General features: G+C 35.5%; 2 long non-coding RNA genes across 4 annotated transcripts in view; one reads left to right on the top strand and one right to left on the bottom strand.

Moving 5' to 3' along the window:
* The window catches only part of LOC110394497, a 38106-nt gene extending 35199 nt beyond the window's left edge, over positions 1-2907 (bottom strand). Inside the window, exon 1 of the long non-coding RNA XR_002435670.1 lies at positions 2778-2907. This is a non-coding gene — a long non-coding RNA (uncharacterized LOC110394497). The remainder of the gene's footprint in view (positions 1-2777) is intronic.
* LOC110394496 lies at positions 1429-25181 on the top strand. 3 transcript variants are annotated; one of them, XR_002435669.1, is made up of 4 exons: positions 1429-1465; positions 18974-19223; positions 20021-20065; positions 24128-25181. It is a non-coding gene; the product is annotated as an uncharacterized LOC110394496 (long non-coding RNA). The 3 variants fall into 3 exon arrangements; XR_002435668.1 differs by lacking the exon at positions 1429-1465 and adding an exon at positions 7959-8169 and having other exon boundaries at positions 19834-20065; XR_002435667.1 differs by lacking the exon at positions 1429-1465 and adding an exon at positions 7962-8169.

Genomic DNA, 27611 nt, shown 5'->3' on the forward strand with positions numbered 1-27611 from the left:
TACAGCAGTGGGAACAAAATGACTGGCAGCGAAGGGGTAAACCTATTTGGGCTGCTGAACTGTGGAAAGATATTGCTGTCCGAACAAAGAATATGGTTATAAAGGTGCGTCATGTAGATGCTCATGTGCCCAAGAGTTGAGCAACCAAAGAACAGCAGATCAACCATCAGGTGGACCAAGCCGCCAAAATAGAAGTGGCTCAAATAGACCTAGATTGGCAAAACAAGGGTGAACTGTTTCTAGCTCGCTGGGCCCATGAGACCTCGGGTCACCAAGGAAGAGACGCGACGTGTAAGTGGGCTAGAGACCGAGGGGTGGACTTAACTATGGACGCTATTACACACGTTATCCACGACTGTGAAACATGTGCCACAATTAAACAAGCCAAGAGGATGAAACCTCTCTGGGGGAAAGGGCGATGGCAGAAGTATAAATATGGGGAGGCATGGCAGGTGGATTATATTACCTTGCCACGAAGCCGGGATGGTAAGCGTTACGTGCTCACCATGGTGGACGCAACCACTGGGTGGCTCGAAACATATGCAGTACCCCATGCTACCGCCCAAAACACCATATTAGGCCTCGAGAAGCAAGTCCTGTGGCGGCATGGCACTCTGGAAAGAATTGAGTCCGATAATGGGACTCATTTCAGAAATTCCCTTGTGGACAGTTGGGCCAAAGATCACGGCATTGAGTGGATCTATCACATTCCCTATCACGCACCAGCTGCTGGTAAAATCGAGCGGTATAATGGGTTGCTAAAAACTATGTTGAGAGCAATGGGTGGTGGAACATTTAAGCACTGGGAGAAACATCTAGCAGAAGCCACCTGGTTGGTCAACACTAGAGGATCAATCAGTCGAGCTGGTCCTACCCAGTCTAGCTCCCTACATACTGTAGAGGGAGATAAGGTCCCTGTAGTACACGTAAAGAGCATGCTGGGGAAAGCAGTTTGGGTTCTTCCAGCCTCTGGAAAAGGGAAACCTTACCGTGGCACTGTGTTTGCTCAGGGACCTGGGTCCACGTGGTGGGTGATGAGGAAAAGCACGGATGTCCAGTGCGTACCGCAAGGGAATTTGATGCTGGGGGAGTGCAGATAGTGATTCCATGTATATATAGGCATATAGATACGTATGTAATGTATGTTAATTATTGTTCGTTTGTATATAAATATATGTTAAGCATGATGTAGTGATGTGGAAAAGGGGTGGAATGTTATGGTTTTGTGATTTTTTGTTGTCGGTATTCCACATCATTACATCATGCAAGGTACGGGCAGTTAAAGAGTTAATTCCCTGATTACTGCAAACTACCTTTTTTGGTGTGGCCCTCTGAGGGGGAGGGGAGGAGGTGCACTCCCCAGGGGTCTTTGCGTTAGAGGGGGTGGTGAAGCCGCGTGGGAGACGCGGGGTCTGTTCCTTCCTGCCCGGCGGAGAAAGCACGTGGTCCTCCTGCAGTTTACTGTGTAAGATTTTCAGCCTGTAAACTCTCTATCATAATTCTACTAGCCTCATTTTGATATATTTAGTAAAGTTGGTTGTTCCTCCTCAGATTGGTGCCGCTGTTTTTTTTTTTTTGTTTTTTTGTTTTTTTCCCTCTTTCCCTTTGTCCTCCCAGGTGGCGGCTCCGCGGCTTCTCTGCCGCTTTAGCCACCGGACTGCCCGGGGGCGGGCCCTTACCGCCGGCAATTTTTTTTTTCCTTTCCTTCCTCTTTTTTGTCGTTTTTTTTTCTTTCGGGCCTGTTCCCCTTGTCACGGACGCAGACCCTTAGATAATACCGTGACAGTCATCATTTATAGATTCCAATGCCCAAACAAACATCAATGTAAGATAACTGTGTTGGAGATGCTTTTACAAAAGGCCATGTTCTGCTTCGTGTTAGATGCGTGTATAATAAATGGTTATTTCTGTGTCAAGTAGCTTAACATACAGCAATGATTTTCTACTTGCCCCAGAACATTCAATACCAATTTTATCTGCGTACTTCAAGTTGTGAAATCAAAAAAAAAAATTGCATTTCACTTTTAAATGAAAGGATGTTCTTACTTTTCAGATTATATTTTAGAGTTTTTCTATACCTAGGAAGGTATTCCTTCATTATTATTTACTACTTATAGCATTCTGATTTTGTGCTTTAAGATAATGGTCTCTTACTGTGGTACCTCCCACACAGAATAGACTACACTACTAGACACTCACCTTTAACCAAACTGTATGAGGTTTCCTGAAGAGACCCCACCCCTTTTCAGTACATTTTCCTGCCTTTAAGATCACTTGTAGAAATATTCTTAGAATATCAGCCCACTTACTTCCTTAAGAAGTTAGACTGATGTGAAATATATTATAACCCCTCTTCATGTTTACATATATAATATTATCTGTATTTCTATGATAGTGAAGTGAAAGCACATAGCAGAAAACATATCTAGACAAATTATTAGTAAGAAGTTAATTATCACTTCATCACTGAAGTTGATATATGGAATGTATCCATTTTGAGACAGTTGCAGTCCTCCAATTATGGCAATAGTGTTGACTGAGAGAGATCCTCTTTCTGGGGAAAAAATCCTTGCAAAATACTAGGGAACACAAGCAAACATTTTCTTTGGTACAAAATGTTATCTTCCAAAGGCACTCAGCAACAAAAGCCTGTAACGCCTGTAACATGAGACAAAGTGCAGCAACAACAGAGCACCAAGGTCTCCAGCTGCAGCAAGTGAGGATCTACTCAAAAGCAACAGCCATAGAAACAGAAATAAAGGAAAACAGCTTCTTACCTTCAGAATGCCTCAGCTATACAGAGACTTCCAGCAAAATACCCTTACAACCCCCCTGCCAACCCTTACATGAGGTCTGGAAGGAGTGGATCCTGGCTCCACCCCTTCCAGTCACTCAGACACATTGCTTGCACCTGAGCTCCCCTGGTTTGGCCCTGCCTTCCCACCAGGTGCTCAATCACTGGTTCAAGCTGTGACTCAGCATTTCTGCTACAAAGCCAAAAAAGATTAGGTACTGGCAAGCACCTTACCATATCCTTAGTCCACAAAGTACAAGGTAAAACCTGAAGCTATATGCCTGGGCTCACAGTGCAGCACACGTAAAGAACTGTGAACCTTTGCAAAGCAATCTCAAAACCACATTCATACTGAGTAGAGAGCAACCAGTTAGATAATAAGAAATTCTGCTAGAGCTTAGGTGCCTAGTTCAGGATTGCAGAGACAAGTTTTTTGCAACTCAGAATCTCAATGGATAGAGCATAGGACTGTTCTTTCATCCCTTCCAAAATGAAAAGAAACCTTATGTCAATGTTCATGGCGCAGCCCAAGATTTATGTAATAGATGTGAGGTTTTAAACATACTCTGGTAGCTGGATTATGAGTTCTAGGTTAATTTTGGCCTGAGAACATTTTAAGCCATATTTCCTATTTTTCAAATTAGTACCTATAAAAGAAGTGGCAAACATAGGCCTAAATCCAGGAAAATTCCTATCTTCGGCTGTTCAATATAAAATTTATAAACCATGATGGAAACAGGGCTCTTAATTAGCCCCACTTTTTTTCTTTACCCTATCCCTTTATATAAAATCAGTACAGGAGAAAATCAATCTAAAGGATAAGAATGAACAAGTTTATTAGCATGTATATGTGCAATAACAGATAAGAAAGCTCTATTACAAGACAAAGTCAATGAAAATAAAAATCATAAATGCTAGCCAGGCAGTAATAAAAAAATCTTCATTAAAATAATCAAAGCATGAAGAATCTTGATTTCTAGTAAGAAATATGCATTTAATTTGTAGGTTCTGCTCAAATGAAAATAAACTCTAGAAGGAATTTCACTATCATTTTGAAAGCTACTTCTTTAAAAATGAGAAATATTATTTTAGAACCCATATCAAGATATTTACAGTAATAATAATATATATGTAAATATATTTAAGGGAACTCCATTGTGTCGTATATCTTGTAGTAAATCATTTAAAACAGGGTTTTTTAGGCAATCCATTTGGAGTGTATTTCTACTTATGAAAAGTAGTTATCTGCCAGCTCTAAAGATTGAGTATTTGCATGCTTTGTTTAATCATGAACGTTATATTATAAAACACATATATTATAGTGACAGGAAGGTATATGTTACATTTGAGTTTGCAAATTCATGAGAAAAAAAATGTATTTTAGGATTTTTACTTTTAGAAGTGTTGTAATACATACATATTTCTGGATAAAGTTCATAAAAGGGCAAGGCTTGCTTTATCACTGTATTTGCTAGTATAAAAAAAAAAGCAGAATTAAAGTCAATTTTTCCTTCAGGAATGGCTGCATTTAATGAAAGATTAATAACAAAAAAAGAATTATGCTTTTTTACTTCAAAAGATAAACTAGGAACATTTTTATTCATCAAAAATACATATAATCCTATGTTTAAAGTTCAGTCACGTGATTCCGTGATCATTCAATGACAACAGGACTAATAATGAGCTGAAAATTATACAAGGGATTAAGTACTTCACTGTATTTGGCTTAAGGAAAGAGATATTCTCTTTTATTTTAAATGACACTATACTTTCAAGCTATTGATCAATTTCCTATGTTCCCTATGTTCATCTATGACTGTAATTTTTTGTCTTTTCAAAAATGAATTAAATATTCATTATTATAATGAATTCTTCTTGTCACTCAGCTCTAATATCCTTTTTTTCCATTTCACACATTTTACTTTGAAATAACACTGCAATGCTGAAGTATACACAAAAGTTCTTACTAGTCTTGTTTGGTACGTTGATTTAGATCTCCTATTTTTTCCCCGTTGTTAATTCAGAAAATGCACTCTTTCAAAACACAGCTTAATTATATGACAAAAATACAAGAGCCCAGAGGAGGTTAACACCTGAACAAATTCTTCCAGATTACAGCGGTGAATTAGTGAATCTAATGAAGTGTCAAAGTAATAATTAGTAAACATTTAATAGAATCATAGAATCCTTAGTGTTGGAAGGGACCTCTGAGGGCCATCTGGTCCAACTCCCCAGCAATGCACAGGCATACCACAGCTAGATCAGGTCGCCCTGGGCCTGATCCAGCCTCACCTTGAAAGTCTCCAGGGATGGGGCATCAATCACAACACTAGGAAACCTGTTCCAGTGCCTCACCACCCTCACTGTAAAAGATTTTTTCCTTATATCTAGCCTAAATCTAGCCTCCGTGAGCTTGAAGCCATTTCCCCCTGCTCTATCACTACTGATTTGCTTTGTACTAGACACTCCTCTAAGTATCAAAGTATCAAATCATTAGAATCACTAAGAAATGGAATTCAAATGTTATTCACTCCTTGGCAGATACAACATCTAATGTGTCTACTGCCAGGACATGCCCAGAAAACAGGTTGACTTGGAACAAAAAAACATACAGTAATACACTTAATCCGAGGTTGTCACTGCTGATGCAAAAATTAAGTAAATCAAGACACAGAGTTGAATGAGATAGAAGGTGGCTGTTGAAAAGCTAGTGGTGACAACCATTTGGCAGAAGCAAAGTAGAGATCTTGAGAGAAAGGAAGGTAAGAGATCTTCAAACGAAACCAAGATTAGAGCATTTATATTTTACACTCTCTTGAGAAGAAAAAAGAGGAAGATTAGAAATGCCAGAAGAATCAACAAGAAATAGAAGCTTGTTTTATGAAACACGGTGAGAAATAAATTCCAATTTTTCCAAGAAAATAAAATTATTAATTCCATAGCCTTGAAAAATGAGGCTAAAATTTAAGGTGTATCTCATTTTGGATGGTCAGTTTTTGCTGCTTTTCTGTAGATTTTCATAGGTTAACACTACTATGGCCAGCATTTTAGCCGATCTATTATCAGTATTTTAGCTGATTTAACTTTAATTAAATTTTAACTTTACTATCTTAACAGGAAATAAAAATGCACATGTATATAATTTAAGTTTGATTAAGTCACTGCAGGAAATGGCAATATTTCAACTGTTATCAACAACTTGAGCCTTTCTGCATAGCTTTTGCTGTTTGAGAATTTTGTGGTTCTTCATGTAACTTCATGGTATAGCCTTCTTCTAAATCATTACTCCCTAGTGAAAAACAGATTAATTTGCCACTTCATAAAATGTGATTGCACTGGGAATATTTTTTTAAAATACATTTAAGGTTACTGATCCCATGAAGCATATAAAACTCCTGGTGCACTGGCAAGTGTGACAGAGATGTTCTACAGAAGAATGTATTTATGTACAACATTTACTTGCAAGAGCTTCAAAAGAGTATTTGAGCATGTAAACGACTTTACTGCACATATCTCTACAGCAACTGTACTAAGGTTAGTTACCTCACTTAGTTATTTCTTTATATCAGGACCTAGGGCACAAAGGATATGATCCCAGACTAATCTTGTATGCAAGCTGGTTGGATGTAGCTCAGGATGGTCAGCTCTCAGTCAGTTTACAAGATAATCCTGAATATCCTCTCTGTTTAGACAGGAGTTGATGAGGTTATCGGATGTTTCAAAGCAGATCGAATCCTGTCTGCAGATGAATGGAAATAAGATTTATGGCTGCTCTTCTCTTGCAAAATCCTCTGGGGGATATTATCCCCCAAAAGAAAAACTGGAAAAAGCAGATATATAGTAAGAGATACCACATCGAAAAGAACCTGGCCACGTAAAGTAGAGCCTATGAAGAATGTATATGCTTAAATTTAAACTTGTGATTTTGAAACCTTGCACATAATTTTAATTCAACAAGTGTTGTTGTTGTTGGTTTTTTTTGGCCCCCTAATTTGCTCTGATACTTAAAGATTTCCAAAGAATTTCTCACTTTTGATAGGCTGACAGCAGAGCAATATCTTAGAATCATAGAATCATTTAGGTTGGAAAAGACATTCTGGATCATCAAGTCCTACCATCAAATTCATAACTTTCTTGGTCTCTGTATAATATGCAAGCAACAAATAGTAATTGGTATAAGGTAACATGAAGAAACAAGAGCAAGTGCCATGTTCTGCACCAGGATGGGGCAACCATAGCTACATGTACAGACTGGGGGACAAGAGGCTGAGAGCAGCCCTGTGGAAAGAGTTCTGGGGGCTCTGCATGACAGCAAGTTGAATATGAGCCAGTAGTGTGCCCTGGCAGCCCAAAGGGCCAACAGTGCCCTGGGGTGCATCAGACCCACCACTGCCTGCCAGGCAAGGGGAGGGATTGTCTTGCTGTGCTCTGTGCTGTGCAGCCTCACTTCCAGCACTGGGTAAAGGTTTGGGTGCCACAACATAAGAAGGACATAAAGCCATTAGAGAATATCCAAAAGACAGGTATGAAGATGGTGAAAGTTGTAGAGGGCAAAGTACATGAGGAGTGGCTGAAGTCCCTTGGTTAGTTCAGCCCAGAGCAGAGGAGGCTGAGGGGAGGCCTCTTGGTGGCCTAAAGCTCCTCACAAGGGGAGCAGAAGGGCAGCGCTGATCTCTGCTCTATGCTGGAAGCAACAGGACCCAAGGGAATGGCATAGAGATGCATCAGGGGAGATCCCTTGAGGCTGCCTTCAGGGTGTTGGTATGCTTTGTCCCCTCATCACTACTGTTAGGCACCAGGGCAGTTGCACTTGCAGTTAGCTGGGCACCTGGGGGTAGTGGAGACCCCCCAACTCTGCTGGGACATTATTGGCATTGAAGGCACCTCAGGAAGAGGGAGCTGGACACTTCACAGTTCTCTGAGCTTGGCCAAGGGAAAGCCATTCTATCTGACAAGAAAAATGTCACTGGGGAGCCATTCCCAGGAAAGGAACCATCAGCACTCCTACCTTTCCTCCTCCTTCAAAACTGGGATGACTCCCAGGTCACAGGCCCCAACTCCCAGCATAGCCATGTTTTGGTAACCATGGGACACTGTTAGAATCATATCACCATGGCCTGATGTCATAAGCCACCTCACTGCCTTCTATTCTGAGCCCTATAAATATGGGGACCCTGCAGCCAGAAAGAACTCTAGTCACTGAGCAAGAAACACCAGAGGGAACCTATCTTCATGCTGGATAGACTAGTGCTTTTTCTTCCAAGGAAGCAATACAGATTCCCTTCCAAATAAGAAATAGCTGACAGGGAGGCTCAGCATCATCAATATTTTCTTAAAAAAAAAAAAAAAAAAATCTTCCATCAAGCTACCATAAGGTAATTTAGCTTAAAGCTACAGTTGCATTTCAATGTTTGTCTGGAGAAAAAAAAAAAAAAGATAATATTAAATCTTTCACATAACAAAGCCATTTAGGCAGACATTGCTATGAGATGAGAGTTTTTTTTTTTACCTAGAAAACTAATGCTCAGCAGGATATGGACACAAGACTACTCATCTTTAAATTTTTGGTAGCACCTACCTCAAAGTCTTATTTTCAAAAGGATAGAAAAAAAGTGGCCATGTGTTTTCAAGGCAGTTACATGTTCTCCCACCTCCCTTTCCCTATAAATTAAAACCTTCCCTACTAATATCGCCTGATTGACACTCCCTGGTTATGATTTCCATCGTAAGTGGCAATTTCTCAGAGGCAGAATAATAGGTACATGCTCTTCCCTGGTTCACCATGTCTCAAATTTTGTAGGTTTGAATTAGCTGAATCTAGTTTTTTATCTTACACTAAACAACACCTTCAGTTTGATCTAGTATATTACAAGTAAGACCTATAGAGTTTTTCCCTGGGATATACAGAAATGCCAAACAGGAGTGTTACAGTCAGTGGAAGAACAAATCCAGTAATAGAACTGCAAGACTTTAGTAGCTAATCTGAAATGTGGACTAAATTTAGATAACTATGTATGTAAGTAGTTGATTTATAATTTGGTGATAAAATTCTGGGAAATCCATAGTTATGAATTTTTTGTTTTTCATTTACATTAATCCAAGAGCCTAAAATACTGTGTGCTGAACTACGTAAAAGATTTGGCCCTGTTGTCTGAATAGAAAATGCTGAGTTTCACATTGCTATAACCAGTTGTGGGAAATCTAATCTTCTTTTTCTGTGAAGGTACTGGACTTCTGTGGAAAATTGTATACAGTAATAATAAAACTGCTGAAGTCAATCCCTGCCTCAAATGAAAAATGCTGTGTGGTGCCACCTACAGAGAAAAAAAAATGTTCAAAGGAAAAACTAATTTCTCTTCTGTCATCGCAAACATGGCATTACATATTACAGACCAAGTACCCCAGTAGAGTCTAATCCAAAAACTTCAGCAATCTTTCTGCTCCTTGCACTGGGTTTTGGATTGGGACCCTAGAGATGTTCATCTTAGTGCGGATGCTCTACTGTGGTCTATGGATCACAGTGACAGATTTATTCATGCAATTTCAAGTTACTCAGTGGCAGTACAAGGAAAGTCACTACAGAATAAAAATGGAAAACAATTCTGTAATTGACTGAGTACATTATGTGGGTGATGGGTCCAAGCCATATTGTTTGAGATTTTGTATATCTTTTTCACCAGCCTTCACAGTATCATTTACTTTTTAAATAGATATATTAATCTCAGTAAACTATTGAAATTCAAATGAAATAGATTTTTAAACTATACATTTTATCTGTTTTGTTTTTCATGACGTGCTACTATAATAAATAGGTACTTTATAAATATATTATCATAATAGCTTTTATTTAACCATTGTTACTACCAGTTGAATTCATTTTTATTTCACAGCCACAGAGGCAAAAAGTTTAAGGTGCTAGATTACCAAATTTTGTGCAGTGTTTTAAAACCAAGACCTTTCACTCATCCCTCGTATCAATTCCATCCAGCCTCAGCTGTATCACTAGGAATTCTAAACATCACATTGGACAACAAATTGACCATGTGCAACCATTCTCATAGATATTCAAAACCCACCTGTACGTGACCGTGAGCAACTTGCTCTAGTTGAACTCAAGAGGGAGAGTTGCACCACACAATCTCCAGAGATGTTTAACTTTGACCATCCTTTGATTCCATGAAGGTGTAAAAATAAGGTTTAGCTTGAAGCTTCAGGACTGCAGACATTAGGGATTTGTGTCTGCGTTCATGAACCAAGAGTTGGCTGGAATGATGAATTTGATTTTTATATAGTATAGTCTTCTCATGGTTTCAGCTTCTTGAGTGGGTTAATCAACTGATCTATTAACAGTTCTTTTGAAAAGAATGCCAAAGGAGAAAAGGCTTAAATATTTTGTGTTAGAACTACAATTTTGAGTGTAGAACTATTCTCAAAAATGTTGATCAAAATTTGGTACTAAGGTAAGTTAGGTATGGCTGTAGTCATGAAAATGACTTGAGAAATCACACAAAGTGTTAGATTCTTGAATTTTAAATGAAGAAATTTTTCTCTTTGTCCAACTCTTTGTAGGATACAGAAAGCACAAAGGAGATATTACATTTTTTTTAATTATTATTATTTCTTCTCTTTTCTTGTGGAATTTAAGTTTTAGATACTGCCTTCTCATCTCTCAGTGACTGAAATTCTAAACTTATATGACAGACAAACTGCAAGTTTAAATTCAGATGTTTCCCAACTGTCTTTAGAGATGTAACAGGCTATGCAACTATCTCAAGAATCTGAAAATTAATTCCACTTTTAGTCTTCTATCATCAACTGAAGCAAAAAGTAATCTTTCTCTCTCAGTTCAGGAAATGGTCTTATGGAAATTAAGAAAATAGCAGTCCCAGATTATTTTACACCACTTTACCTGAGAGGGTAATCTCTATACCCCAAATAATTTTTCAGCCAGGATCAAATATGTGTAAGTCAATCTATAGCTCTACTACAGGACAATATAGATAACTTAGCTTAGTCTGACAGTGGAAATTTACTGTAAGGTGACAGAGTTTACACCAAAGCAGCTGAAGAGCACATCTACTTTGCAGACTCCTCCAGCAAAAATAGCAAACTTTCAAAAGGAGTGTATGAAGGAAAACAAAAAAAGCAACTCCTTAAATCAGTTCCAATAATTCAGTACGACTCATCTCTCAGATAAGACTTCCTCGTCTTGTTAAGAAGTTCCACTAAAACTTCTTGTACTAGTTTTGAAAAAGAAGGAAACCTTCTGAAAGAGGACATAGAATAAAAATAGATGGTAAATATCTGTTGAATAACATAAAATAGAAGTGGGAGAAATCTGATGCTTTGCAAAGATACTCGTTGAAATGGGGAACACAAAGTTGTGAACTGAGGGAAAGTAAGAAAATGCAGGTTTGGAAATATGAAGATTTAAAAAAAGAGAGAGATTAAATCTAAAAAAAGATTCTGTTTGAAATTTAAGAGACATTTACGCTTTTGTTCCATATCCTCCCCACACCCTTAGTTTAACATTTCTTCAGTCCTGAGAAGCCGTGCAAAAATCTTCTCTTACTTTCAAAGTTTCTTCCTCTATGATTAAGAGATCTATTAACCCAAATATGCTACACTGATATGTCATGACTAATTTATCCATTCACCATCCTTAGCTACAGTTGTTCACTGAGAACTGTTGACTGAATTTCATTTACGCCAAGTGAAAGGATCTTCTGTAGTGCAAATCTCCTTAATGCTTACAGACATGGAAATAGATTAGCAAAGAATGATTTTGATTTTGATTTTCTTAAATGTCCTTATATACTGGGTAGAAAGGAAATATTTGATTGTCTCCATAGTAACATTTTAGAACATAGGCCAAGCAGGAAGGCCTTGTTCATCCATCTATGCTTTTATTACAACTTCACATTCCACATCACTGGCATGTAATATATATATGGACACAGAGATGTGAAATCAAGTTGCAGGTAAATATGTTTGGAAACCAAAAGAAGACAAAAACAAAACAAACAACAACAACAACAACAAAACAACATTCTAGAACTGCTCAGGTAGGTGATAAATATCCCATCAAGGCAAACAGTGACAAGTAAGATGAATTAATTTTGAATGAGATGTATTCACCAGTCATTTAATAACTACTGAGAAGTTTTAGAAGTATTTCCTTTTCTCCTTATCTATTCCTTTCCACTGGGTAACATACAGATTGAACCTATACAACTTCAGGGAAAGAACTGGAGCAAAGATCACGAGAATTTCAACCAGCATCTAAGTATTCACTTTTGCTTTACAACTTTATGCTGACAGTGGGCAGAATTTAGCTAGATCTTCTATGCTTGAGAGGGGTTTTGCAAAGTCACTCTTTCAAATGCCAGTTCCTACATGGAGCTAATGCTTAGATAATCCCTGAGAGAGAAGATTTCTCTTTCTATCCTGGCTGCCAGACTTCACACAGAATCTTTAATCCTGTGAGCAAATTTACCTCTGAGATTCGAAAATTTATCTTTGATTGCAGACATGCAAGGGTTTGGGGTTGTTTTTTTGGATTGATTACCTCCGCAGAAACAAAAGCATCAGCAATTTGTCCATTTCATTTACAATGCTTTGAATGCTAAACCAGCTTAAAAATGAAAATAACTTATTATGGCAAAGCAGAGGTTAAACTCTTGTTTACTGAATAGAAAGCAAAGCGTCAAAATAAAGCTACAAAATAAAATAAAAAATAAGAAAGCAGTGATAGCTGACATCAGCCCCTTCTCATTGTCACCTAAGGATCTCTGAGGTATTTCACAGAAAAGTCACCAGCTCCCAGCTCCAGAGTGCTGCCTTTTAAAGGATATCCTAGAGGAATCCTTTGTTGTGGAAAACATTGAAGGCAACTTTAAACAACTTGCCTTCTCCACTTGACTTATTTTGGAAAAAATGGAAGAGCTAGATAGCAATCTAATATCAAAAGCCAGACCTGCTTGTCTGAAGGACCTCCTCAAATCAGTACCTTCCCCTGTTCAAGAAGAAAACTCCCTCTTTTTTAAAAACATGCATCCTAGGTTTCTTACCTAATAAAACTTAAGTTTTGGCAGGCACTTATGGATTCACACTGTGAAAGTGCAAAAGCCAATGCAAATGTACATACAACCACCTTACCTTCCCCTCGCCTCTCCCCATTTTCTTATTTCCTTTCTGATCACATTGGCTTATGATGTCACAACTCTGAAGATGTGTTCACTATACATTCATTTAATTAAATATGCAATCTTTGGATCACATTGAGTATTTCAGAGTCTGCACACAGTATGATACTAACAGAGATGACAGATTTGTTACCAACTTGTTTCTTCCCACATGCTATTATTAGGAGTTTTTGCTACCGTAGATTCCTAACTGGTTCTATAACAAATAGACTATCGCAACACTTATGTTGTAAAAGCAGCAGTAATGGAATCTTAAATTCCCATGGTTAGTTTTGTTTAAGACTAAGTGTCATAGTAAGACATGGGTTATTGTACTAACTGGAAAATGAAGCATTCAAAGGCTTTTTTTTTAAATATATTCCACAAGAACTACTACTCTTTAGCAAATATCTTCTAAGCTCTGTAACATAACAATGCAATAAATTCATAAACAATGATAGACTGTATATGTACCTCCTCAAGTAATCAAACATTTAAAACCTCGCCTGTTTTTTTTTCCTTCTGGTTTAGTGTTAAATTACACTTCTGTTGTTATCTTTAACAACTTGTTCTAATCAATTTAATTACTTTTTCTAATTCTGAAAAGATACTACTGAGCTAACAAATTTGGAACAAAAGCTAATACTAGACAAAAGGAATTTGAGACATGGATAAATATAAATTTATTTCTTTGATGTACATGTAAATGTGTAATATTAAGGAAATTATCAGAAACAAAAAGATGCAAAAGGGAACTTGTATTTTTTGAAGTGTATTGCTGATGACAATCTTAATAATAAATTTTAAAGTTACATTTTCTTTTGTAAGATTTTTCTTTTGAGAAAGAAGAGACCATGTTTTAAAATTGTATATGACATATTTTTTTGGTTCTTTTTTTGTTTCAAAAGATTTCGTTCAGTTCTTCCACTGTGTGGACCTATTTCATTAATGTCAATATGATAGCATCCCACCTTCTGAACTGCTGATTTCTATTGCTCCACTAGATTTCTCTACAGAGTACAATAAGGAGAAATTACTTAATTTCTTCTATCATACCATTTGTGCAGAGAAAAAACAAGATATGCTCCCAAATGATGGGATTCATTCATTTATTTGTAATTAACCTTATTTTTCTAATTCACACACACACTCAGTGAACCAAATTGAAATCTGTGTAGACAGTGCTGATTCAAAGAAGGTGTTTTAGAAGAGCTGTATTCCCACATAAAGTGTATCTCAGCATATTCCTGGAGAACATGAAGAGTGTTTGATAACCTCTATAAACTCAAATTCCAGGGATTTATACTGACTGCAGACTGAACAATTCTCTCAGCATCTCTCTAAACATATTTTCACTCAGATCAACAAAACCAAAAGCACAGTGTGGCTAAGAATCATTTATTTCCATCTCAGATTCTTTTCATCAAAAAATAAAGACAACAATAATAACAACAATAATGCAAGAAAGTTCACTCTTTGGACACAATATTTTTATAAAATACTGAGTTTACACAAATTTATTGTGTGAAAATAATCAAGACTGAATATCTCTGGCCAATAAATTTTCAATGAGCTTCTTGGAAAAAGTTCAGAACTACACATGGAAATAATATCTCTATGATTATCTTCCTTCACAAATACTACCGTTGTGCCTCTGCAGTGAATTAGAAGTCTAGTTTTTCACTTTGAGATTTCTGGTTTTAAAATGGGGAGTTTCATGGACAGTGGCTGTATTTGCCACTATTCAAATTCCCAGTGTTCAATAAATAACTATATGAAAAATGCTTATTTTTGAATATTTTATCTTTTAATTTATCTTTTAGTCAAATAGTATACTTGTAGACAGCACGATGTACTGTATTATTATTATACAATAGGCATTATATTCCTTCTCTCATTATAAATAGATAAAGAGGTAGACGTATTCACAGACACACAAAAACATATTATGATTAACTGTCAAGATTCATTACCTATTGCTGATAAAGTCCAGACTTCACAGGAGAACTGAATGCCTGTTTCACTGCTCCATTATTGTATATCTCAGAACAATCAAACAGCTTTTTACAACTGAAAATTGTCAAAACCTAAACTGCAATTAACTACCAGCCCAGGAAGAATATGTCCGGTCAGAACATTAAAAATGTATAGTATTTGTTATAAAATTCCTATCTTATTCTAGTAACAATTTTCATGAACTTCCGCAATACATATTTTTTCATCAGCTGGAGTGAGCATGGACTTAAGACCAATAATAAAACATTTTGCATTCATAAATTGCAGGTTTTTTATAGAAGTATTAGAAATGATACTAATGAAAGAGTTCAAGTCTTTCTTCAGTACTCGACCTGAGTGAAGACAGAAAATACTGCTTCAGGAAAAAGCCTATTACATCTCAGAGAATACAGCGGCAAGGGACATCAGTACTTTCTGTGAAGTGCTAGAAGCGCTGAGATACGGCCTGATGCTGTCCAGTCTGACTTTAGACCAGATTATTTTGCTTATTTCAGCAAATAAAAAAGACAAATTGAAAGCATATTTCTATAAAAGTATTTATCATCTCAAAAAACTATTCTCAGTTATCCTTTTCCCATATAGGAGTGTTGTATTTGAACTGAAGTCTTAAGAGTCCTTCCAATCATTTCAGTTCTTCTTCTAATCTCCTCTGTATAACATCCTACAGACACTAGCAGAAAGTCTCCTTCTATATTCTATAAATTTCAGTTGAGTTACTCCTTATACATACTTATATAAAAGAGGGGAGACGAGGGCTTGCATGATCTGAAACATAGAGTAAATGGCCTTTAAAAAAATTCTCAGGCAAGTTAAGAATATAAGATTTATGCAGTTTGAGGAATAATTCAGTGTTACATGTTAAGATACTATCAAGAATATTACAATAAGGTTGGAGATAGCTTATTTTGGCATTTAATCAGTTAAAAACCAAGCTCACCCTCCTCCAACCCTAAAAAAACAACAAACAAAACAGAACTCACAAAACCCAGAAACACCTTCTCCTAAAAGGAGATAGTAACTTGGGACATTTAAAACTTCATTATGAAGAGCAATGTGTGCTGAGAAGGTCTCTACTAGAGTAAGAACTCATGCATGTACAACTGTCAAACAGAGTATCTGACAAAAATTTTAAGAAGCTTTTACTTTCTATGAGTAACTGTGCTATACAATCTTTTCCTTTACATTCATCAAGAAAAGATATTGGAACCCTTAGATTAGTTAACTTAAAATTGTTTCCTAATGTTAATATGACTATGGAGAGCATGTTCCTTATACAAATTTATGTTGTTATCATTATTCCTTACCCATTCTCTAGTGCTGTCCTTTAAAGTATAATAGAACAAGAAGGTTAATGGTCAAAAATATTTAACCGAAAATGTCTTTGCTATGCTATTTTTTCTGTTTTACTGAAATGATGAGAATTTAGCTCATCTCTTCAATAGATGAACACCTTGACATTTAAAATACATGTTCTGACACTTCACACACTTAAAATGGTTAAAATCACTGATTTATCTGAGAAAACCCTTCTGTTCAAAAACTTTTGTGAATTTTAGGTGACACCCCTTTATGGCTTCTTTCTAAGACTAACTGAATTGAGAAGAGTTTCACCTGGACTTGCATCAAGCCCCTAGTTTGAGAGCTTTTCTCTTTTGACTAAAAAGAATTTTATAGCTGCACTTATGTTGGAAAGAAGGGATGTTTTCCAGTAAGCCTGAAAAGAACTCCTTACCCCTCACACAACATGGGCAATTACATTTGCATTTCTGTAGCTAAATGGGCCAGGCCAATCTTGCTTTCTGGACAATTTTGAATTTTTAACTTAATAGGTTTACATTCTTTTTTTCTCCTTGTTTTTTGATCATACTCTTTTCAAAGTGGAATGTAATATTCATATCCCTACTGGAAACTTTTTCCTTCTCCATGAGATCCCTACGGTTATGGCTCTCTTCTGGGCTCTAAAGGATGCAGTTTGAATACACTCGATGAAGTATATTCATTTTTTCTAAATACTGCCTATATTTCTTAAAAAAAAAATCTGTAATAACCAGACTATTAAAGAAAAGCTGCAAATCACATATTTCTCTGATAGTGTCTGAAAGTTCAGACATATTTGAAATTCTTTTAAAAGGAAATCAGTTCTGTCAACCTATGCATTATTTATTTATTATTATTCATCATTTAAATCATTTATTGCTTATTTATTTGCTATCCCTTCTAAAATTAAAATACTATTTTTGGTTCCCAGAGATGTGCAAGACTTGAGTGGATGCCAAGCTGCTTAGTACTCTTGAAGCTGTGACTGTTTTGAGTATGTTTTGTAAAATACCACTAAAATAAAATAAAACAGTTTAGCCATGAGAATCAAGTTCATTATAGTTGTGTCTAAATAAAGTGATTTTAAGGTCATAGTTTAAAAATCAGGTACTTGAATCGTGTCGCAGTCTTACTTTAGGTGTTAAAAATCTGTACAAGATTGATAAATTATCCCAGTAAATAAATTATTCATAACGATTCATAACATAGTTATTTATTTTTTTTCCTGTGTTCCTGGGAGTCTTTCTTAGATTTGACTTTTGGCTACTATCACATTCCTGGTCTTCTAATTGTGGCATATTGTCTGAAGAGAGGAATGAAAATCTGGTTTAATTAAATTCAAAAGAAGTCTATAAAAACTGTTTCTTTGTTCACAGTAAACACATTGAGAAGCTAATTAACATAAAAATATTCTGTTTTCAGGATAAAATAGAGAACATCTTGTGAACCAGAACTATTATTTAGTTAAAATGCTGATTACAAGGGGATGATTTTAAAGATATCACACTTTTTATTTCCAGAGACCATGAGTGGAGATTAGATCATACTAAATTGCATAAAATTGCTACAATGCTCAGTGCTTTCTCCTGTGTTCAGAGTCTTTTAATCTGTGCTTATCCTTAAAGATAGTAATAATGAGAAATGTGATAATCATAAAACTTACTGTTTAAAGATGACACCCTACTTATTCAGTGCATTACTTAGGGGATTATTTTTGCTCATTTTAATAACAAAAATATAAATCTTTTGCTTCTTTTCATTCCTTTTAGCACTGAACCTTTAGAACAGAAAAAAAAAGATATGTAATTTTATTACAACATATTTATCTACAAATTGGTAACCAAATTTTAGTTACAGAATTAGATTTACTAGTTACAGTGCTTGCATTAGGAATAGAGATTTAAAAAATCTCTTTAAAGTTGAATAAAGTGCTTTAGTAAAACTAAAGTAAATCAGTGAAGATCTTTTTTATTAAAACACAGCTCAGAAAATACATCTTCAGATTCTTCTATATCTCCTCCACATTTCTCAGAAATGCATTTTTCACAACTCTGTGTTTGAAAAGAATTTAACTTTACATCTTTCACAGTTTGAAGATGGAGTGACAAACAGTGAATGGTATTTTTTCATTTCAGTCAAACAAAGTATTAACAACTTAAAGCACACATTTCCTGCCAAACATCAGTATTGCAATTAGTTTTCTCTTTGGAAGAGCTGCTATAAGGAGGATTTGCTGTCTACCTTGCACAATTCTATTCATTAAGCAACTTTAGTTCATTGAAACTTGATACTGTTTAAAATATATGAAAATAAGATTCTGTTTCTACATTGCTTTCATTTTTCCATTTATATGAATAAAGAAAACATGTTACATTATTAAAACAAGTTATATATGGCTGCAAAGGAGAGAAAGTATTTCTAATCTATATATATTTTTTGTGTTTGAACATTTGCATATTTACCACATTGGTATCTGAGTGCTCAGAAGCATTTCAGAAATATATCAGATCAACTCAATTTGTTTGTGTTTGGTCTCACAGTAATAGGCTAAATACATCAATCTTACTTAGATATCAAGAATATCTGTCGTTTTATTCAACTTCTGTGAGACATAAGGACTAAATCACCAGGGAGCACTGATTTGTTTCCCTCATTTAATCAGGTGGTTAATAATAGACTAGTTATGTAGAAGTGATGACATCTGTACTTCCCAAGAACCATTTTCATGAAGAGACACTGAGGGAGGAAGACTGAATTTAAAAGAATATTTGGAAGACTCTGAGAAAGAAAAACTGTCCAGCATCTCTGCAAGAGGTCCTTTGAAATGTAGAGTAAATGTAGCTGAAGGCCCTGAGTAAGCTGGTCAAGAAAAACACTCAAGTGAAGGAGAAGTAAGAATTTCTGATCATAGAGTAAGTAGTAGAAATGTTGCTTTCCTTTCTTTTCTTATCCATTCTCTTTACAATAAGAATTTATAAATAGAACCAATTATTACATATTATATACATATACTTCATATGTCTATATCCTAATACAGGTGTGTATATGTGTGTGTGTGTATAATCACCACTTTACATCAGCAAAGTAATCTACAGACAGGGCACTGAAACATTTTAAAATTTCTTATGGTTCTTTATACCATATACCATCATAGAGGGTGCATGAACTGAAATGAGAGCTGCTGCTGCAGGGCTGAGGGGATGAAATGCCTTCTGCCACCAGTCTGAAATAGAAAGCACTCCAGCAAGTTTCAGGGCAGTACAGAGCATTCCTAGAAAAACAAGAATTCCCAAGAGAATGTATAATATTTTCTTTAGAAGTATATAAGGAATTTTATTTTCTTTAAAAGACATGAAGTCTCGAAAACTGAATTTCTTGAGAGACAGAAGGCCGTTCTTTATTACTTGGTAGGTTTTTAAAATAAGAATAATTCTACCTTTCTAACTGAAAAAGTAGTAAGTACTAATCTCAGTCTCAAATAGTAAAATCGCTCTTTTTGACCTTCTTTTTTCCTTCATGCAGATCATCCAGGGCTATCATGCCCCAATTACGCTTTACTTGTGAGATCTGACAGAATTACAGCACTTGATGACAAGATTACACCTTGAATTTTTTTCTCTAATTAGAATGTATCAAAGTATCCACAGTCTTTTTGATTTTATAATTTGACTGATTATAAGTCCATATTTCTCCCTTACATCCCTTATAGAGGATGAGTACTTCTCAGCCAGGATGTCAAGTTTGTAACCACAAGGTAAGTGACTTCTACTGTAATGCTCAGTGGCTTTTATTTTCTTCTATTATTATTTATGGCTAGACTGAGCATTTTGAAAACTTCAGTTATATCGAGCAGTTGAGCAACATGGATTTCTATTTTGTTCAAAGATTGTGGGCCATCACTTTCCTCAGATAGAACTGGATATTAACCTCCTATTTTTATATTATATCAAGATTTAAACAAAAATGAAATAGGACAAAACCTCAATATTTTGCAGCACTTGAAATTTAACAAGCACCACTGAGGTATCTTCTGATACTTTAACTTATTTGAAGCAAATGGAAAAACAAACACAGACAAAGAAACAGCCATTCTCTATTAACTTATTACATTCTTGATTTTACCTATACCCTTGCATATTAACGAACTGCCCAAGGAGACGATTGAGTCATTGTCCCTGGAGATGTTTAAGAAACGTTTAGAAATTTTACTAAGGGACATGGTTTAGTGGGGAAATATTGGTGGTAGGTGGATGGTTCAACTGGGTGATCTTAGAGGTCTTTTCCAACCTTGGTGATTCTATGATTCTGTGATTCCTTTGAGTAATTCTCCTGTCCTTGCCTATGCCAAAATCATTGCAACTGAGTCATCCCAAAATTATTTATTTGGTATAAAATAAAAAGATCTTTCCTTCACTCCTTTATTTATCTTTTACTTTGACTCATAAAATATCATTAATGAAAAGCTTAAAAGATAGATTTTGAAAATGGAAAAGACAGCACGTTTCCAGAAAAATTCAGAAGAATATTTTGCAGTGTACCTGATATCTAAAGATTTCCAGTTTTAATAGGTAAAAAGTGTGGCAGTACTCATAGTGAGACTGATTATTAACTGCTACACCAGGATGAAAAAGGAGGATGAGGCTTTTTAAAAGTAACTAACAAGACAGCAATAAATTTGAAATAACACGACAGGCAAATACATGAACATGTAGAATGTCCAACAATTCTTTGGAATATGCTTGGAGCAGCTTTTTCTTCTTGTTATCTTTGAAATGTGATTCAATCAGTTTTTTCCTACTGATTAGAAAAATATTAGCTCTTTTTTGACTCTGAACATATGTAAAAAGACACATAAGAGAAAATTAGCATGGGTTGCTAATGACATAAGGATAAAATTGGAACAGCTGAACATAGAGCAAAAAAAAACCCCGACACTTAGTTGTAGCTTCTTGTTTGTTTATTTGTCTGTTTTTGAGTCTGTTAAGCATGAGTGCTTTCTGGAAAACTAGAAAGGAGAAAATGCCCTTCCTTTAAAATGGAGAAGGAAGCTGCTAGGAGAGGAAGAAAGATTCTGTGAAATTATAGTCCTGAGAAACAAATTTCAATTCCTTGAAAAAGAAAAGCACAATCTATTTCTGTAAACAGCTGTTAGATAACAATGAGACTAGTCAAAGTCAATATGGATGTCAAAAATAAATCAAGTCAGACCAATCTACCTTCTTTTTACAGTACCATAACATGAGGGTTTTTGTAGACAGGGAAGATGTCATATATTTTGACTTTAATAAGGTTTTTGACACTGTCTCAGAGACATTCTCATAAACAATCATAATGTTTTAAGAACAAGCTAGACAAACATCAATCAGCAATGACACAGGTGTACATTTTACTTTGGACGTAGGGCTGATCTTCCAAAGCCACTTACAGTTCTCTGATTTTAAGTTAAATTGGCTTCTCACAATAGTTGATATATATTACAGCTCCACTAGATTCTGATGTCATTTATTAAGAAGTCATCTATATTGAAAATCATTACTTCAACTACAAAAATCTTGAGACTTAAAAATCAATTGTTGAAAAAAAATATTTAAGTGGTCTTTTGGTCATTTAGTCAGTCATATATCCTTGCCACAGAAATCAGAAGGGTCAGGAATAGCTGCTGTTGTTTAAATAAATAAAAAAAAAATCATAATTCTTTGAGATGCATGGAAATTATTTTAAGCTGGAAATAGTCTCACGTACTAGTGAAACATCATAAAAACAGGTAGAATCAAAAACTTTCAAGTTTCATATTCTATTAAAAAAATAAAAGTATAGGACTTCAAAAAGTCACTCATGTTAAAAACAGAAATCTAACATAGTGAGAGAAAGGAAAATGAGAAATGAGGAAGCTGGCTTGTCAATTAACATTCATGTCAGAGACAATTCTCACCAAGTTATTTTTGGTAAAAAATGTTAATTAATTGAAATTACTTGTGGAAAAGGGTTAATCTCTTTGAAAGAGGTATAAACGTAGCGGTTTTCAGAACATGGAAAAAGAAAAATAATTTCAAAATGCCTCATTTGGACCTTTATTTAGAGTAAGTATTTGAGCTTGGAGAAAATAAAATTCTGTTCTTCAGAACGTACTTTTTACTTTTCAACTTGATTTAATTTTCGAGTCTCAATTTTGCCGTTTCTTTTTTTTCTCTGATGTAAGCAATAGCTATTACTTCCATACATAATCAAAGGGAACTTCTACAAGTTCTATGTATTTATATAAAGTCCTAATTTCCTTCAAAGGCCATTCAAAAAACAGAGTTCAGAACGCTTCAGGAATGTGAAGTGCTTCTGTCAGATTGGTATCCAGTGTTTAATTACTACAGAAAGTACATATACCTGTTTCCTTGTTATTAGGAATTATAACTCAATATGTGCAAGGACTATCACTTTAAATGGAATGACAGAGTAATAGACTATTCTGCATTAAATTTATTGGGATTGACAGGCTGAATTTTATTACAAATTGAATACTGGATTGCACAGAGTAACAGGAGAAAAAGCTATCCTCAGTGGTCTTATCCTACTAAAAAGAAAAATATGTTCCTGTAGAGCAGGTTGAAATAAATATTTAAAAGACGGTGTTGCTCAGTGTTGCTAAGTTCATGTTTTACTTGAGATTGATCTCAAATTTAGGGTGATTCAAAGAAAAAAATATTCTGATCTTGATTTGGATCCCTTTCAGCAATTCTGGAAGCATTTTAGGATAAATATAACAAAGCAGACTCAGTCCCAGGGCTACTTTATCTCACTCTTCCATCCACCATGAATGGTGAACCATCTGGCAAACAGTAGCTGAGATGAAGAATTTAGCTGCTACTGCCCAAGTGAGACAAACTGTGTGAGTGCTTCCTCTGCATGCTGTTGAAGCATAAAATTAAGTATGCTACCTTGGTCTTAGTTTTAATTCAAAACTGTGAATGGGAAGAGCCCACAAAACCAGACAAAATACTTGGATGTGAAACAGATCTTCAGGCATCTCCTGAGGTCATGGCAGGAGCTAGCTGAAATAAATATCTCCCATTCTCATTGTCCAACCAGTGACTGATACTAAGGTGGCTTCACAGGAAATGGACACTGCATCACAGGTGAGTTTGACTTCAGGCACGAGTTGGTGGCAAGTCTCAGATGTGAAGTGGTATCAGGGATGAGAGCTTTGTTATGTAACACTTCTCAATACTGTGCCCAATAGAATTAACTGACAAGTTGGCTTAGACAAGAACCAGGCTTCTTCTGGGACACAAGCGAAGGGCACTAGCAGCCAATGCCTTCTGGAAGGAATGCTCTTCTCGCAATTAGAAACATTCTTGTGATCTTGGGCACTGATCTCAGCTAAGGAGTGACAAGCATCAGCCTGTCAACAGGCAATGTGGTGTTAACATTAGGGCTAACACCAGATATGTGCTTACTGTCATCTAATTTGAATGTAGGAAGAATTAACAGTTAAAGATGTTTGCTGGGCCAAGAGTCAAGACTCAGATCTTGACCAACAATTTATTTTTATTCTCCAAATTGGTCAAAATCATAGATCATCCTACCATATTCCAGCCAAAAAACAAACAAACAAACAAAAAAACCACACCTTGATTTCTGTGCTATTTTGTCATTTTTTCATTTTCGTAAGATTTGATATATATGAATTCTAAATCTGGACACACCTTTTATTTTAGAAGTCCGATGCAGATTTGTTGTCTTCACCTTCCGCATTTATCCATTTTTCTCATTACACAATTTTGTCACTGCACGGATATTTAAGAGTCTGTTCTTTCTTTTGCAGGTTTTGACTGTTTTGAGGTGAATCTTCCACGTAAATAGGAGCTTGTAACGGAAGTGGAACTAATGAGCACTAAACGTGTCACTACTGGCATGCGGAGAAACACAAAGAAATTAAAATGTTTTTTCACTGGAAACTAAAAATGTCTGTTCTTCCATTTCTGTTCCTAAGTAGATAGTAAATGACTGAGCAGAAAAATGTTAGTGCACTGAATAACAGGACAAGACAGCTTATGACTCCTGAAGAGCTGTCATTTTTTCTCCAGTTTAGCAAAGCGGGAATTATTTCAGCTACAACTCAAAAAAAGTTTTCAGGGGAAAAAAAATTAAGGAAAAAAATAATCTCCAAGAGCAAAATAAAAAAAACAGGGAGTTACCTAAATGTTAAATTTCTTGACATGGTAACTGTGGCTCAGTCTCTGCACAAAAGTTAAATTTTAAGAAATAAAAAGAAACAATGTTTTTCATAACTTGAGTCATTCAGAATATTCATGTCTGAACAAATCAAACAAAAGAGAAATAGTAATTTGGATCAATTAGCAGATCTGGATGGACTTTTTTTTTTTTTGTGAGAAAATATCTGCATTCTAGAGAACTGATCAGAAATATAATCAAATAAAAATTAACAATGCTTTTCTGATGGATTCTTTTTGAGCCCAGTAATGGTAGAAGATGTGCAAACACTTATGGGTATGATCACTCATCCAAATATTTGCAGTAGGAAACCATATGGAGGACTACACAAATGCTAGAAACCCTGTAAATGAATGTACAGAAGCATTCTGAAATGACATTCCACCAGAGTTCTGGTACTAAAACAACATTGTCAAATTATACTCTAGGTATCACAAAATAACTGTATTCTTTTATATGTTCAAAATTAATACATGTGGAGGCAATACAAATAAATGTTTTTTTATATAACCTTTGTTCCACAGTTTCCGAATGCCCTAATATAATCTATATTTCCTTTCTCTCTTTTTGTATTTCAATTATTTCTGAATGCTGAAAAGCACCAGAAATGCTGTCATGTATGCTTCCTACCTATGTTAAATTGAGAAATCCAATGAATAAACAGAAATGATCCCAAAGATGATACATTTAAGTTACAACATTCAAGCTATTTAATTTTGAAATGTAATTACTAAAAGGAAAATTTCTAGCAGTTATCTACAAGCTAGGGAAGTGTTTATTAACTGCTTGGCAAAAAAAAGAAAAAAAAAAAGAACAACAAGAAAATTCTAATTCTAAAAAAGACAACTTTTTAGAAACTGGTTTTCAAACTAAGTCTTCTTAGATTCTCCTCAGTTTACTCACACAATCGTTTTTCAAGTCTAGGCATCGATGGTACTGTTAAATCAGTTCCAAACAGTTGTCTTCTGTTCCTACACACAGGCTTAACCAGTTAGGCCTGCAGGCGTATCTTATATTTACAGAGGACATGTTTTAGGACTCTTTCCCTGACACATACAACAATATAAACTGTCCACCATTCCTTGTGTGCTTTGAAAAAGGCCCTGAAATACTATCAACACTCAAATTACTACTTCTGTTCACTGATAATTGGGTCGTTACAAACATCAGTATAAGCGCAGATTTTAATAAGCTGAAAAAGGACCTCTAACTCCAGATAAATATTTGTCTCTATGTAGAAAGAGACAAGAGCAAAGAATAAGATCTGGTAAAAGAATTGCAGAGCTGAACAAAAGTGGCAAAGAAAATCATCGAAGAAAACTGTTTACATTGAACCAATTTGTATGTGCAAAAAACACATGTTCTATCAAAAGTTGGACTGGTATGTTTACTTGTTTTAAATCCTGCTAAATTGGAGAAAGCACAGTGCTAAGCAGACCTTCACAGGCATTTTCTACCTCTATTATTAGTCACTTCACCTTAGTTCTGATTTTGTATGTTACTTAAATGGAAAGTTAACCAGCAACAAAATCATCATCATACTTCTTAAAGCACAAGGGAAAATGTGTTAGCCTGTCAGGGTAGTAATCACTCAGAATATATTACAGAAGATTCAAAGCTTTGGCAGCCAGTTTTATAAAATATTTACAAGGAATGGTTTAAGTTAAAAACGGAGACTTAAAAAGCTGCATTCCCTAGTAATCAGTATGTAAGGCTTTCTTGTTTATGTCAGCATCACCAGAGACACTCAACGTTTTGTGGGCTTAAGAATAGAATCACAATAGCCACAATTTAGTGAGCAGTTAAGCAGGTTTCCCACATTGTCTATATACAAAGCTCAGCTTTCTTCTTCCAAAACAAGAGGCACTATCACAGAAGAGAGTACACTGTCACATAAATATTCCTTTTCAGTACCACCTAACAGCAGAAGTGGACCATGACTTAAGTGCACTCAAGAAACTAATCTCTTTGAAACACTCCCACTTTTAAAGTAAAAATCAGTTGATATATTTAATCTGGTAATGACAGTACGTTTTTATTCCAAAATGAAAGGAAAGATTACTAAAGAAATTAGAAAAGCTTTTGTTAGTTTTTTAAAAGAAATCCTGCCTACAGATAAATAGCCTGGCATGATGTCATAAATGTTGCCTCTGCCTAAAGTTTGAAGTTATTACAATTATATATTTACTTACACTTGTAGAATACTGACTTTAACAACTTTATTCAAGGATGTCTTTGTTTATGCCTATGCAGTCTTACCTAAGATTACTTAAGATTACTTACTGAATTTATAAATCTAAAATAGGCATAATTTTAAAATCTCATGTAGAAGACCTTATTTTATGCAACAGAGCAATAAAAACAGCTTAACAATAACACTAGAGCTCCAAATTTCCAAAACTCCAGTCAACTCCATAAATTATATCCACAACTTCCTGATTTCTTAACAGAAATAAACAGGGCACCTACCTGAACCCCAAGAGAACTACCAAGAAATAATAGCTATGTGGAAAACCTACTTAGTCATTTTGCTGTTTGTCAGCAGTTTAGGGGCCGGTTCAGCCCAGTTCCGTGACTAATTGGGTGGGGGGAACCCACAGACTCACGCCCTCGGAAAGGGGAAAGGGTAGGGAGATGGGCCTAAAAACAAAACACCAGCAACGATCTGAGGAGGAAAACTAATTTACTAAATATGATAGTGGAATGCAAGATAACACAATATAATACAATATAATTGGAATTTAAGCTAATAAATCAAACAAAATGAGAGAGAGTGCATCCAAAACTGAAGGACTTACTCAAATGCTGAAGGCGAAATGGGTAGGGAGCACACCACACACTGCAGAGATGAGCAGAAACAGGTGAACAGTTTTCTCTTTCCCTCTGAAGGGAAAACGGAAATAACAGTGAAAAGTCCTCTGGGAGATGTAGTTGTTCTTCTCTTCTGAGAACCAGGTACCCGGAAAATCAGCAGTCTACGGAACTGGAGCATTAACTCTTTAACTCTGAGTGCTTTACATGATGTTATGATGTGGAATACCAATAACAAAAATCATAAAACCATGACAATATTC

This window comes from Numida meleagris, chromosome 2, assembly GCF_002078875.1.
Source record: "Numida meleagris isolate 19003 breed g44 Domestic line chromosome 2, NumMel1.0, whole genome shotgun sequence".
NCBI classification, from domain to species: Eukaryota; Metazoa; Chordata; class Aves; order Galliformes; family Numididae; genus Numida; species Numida meleagris.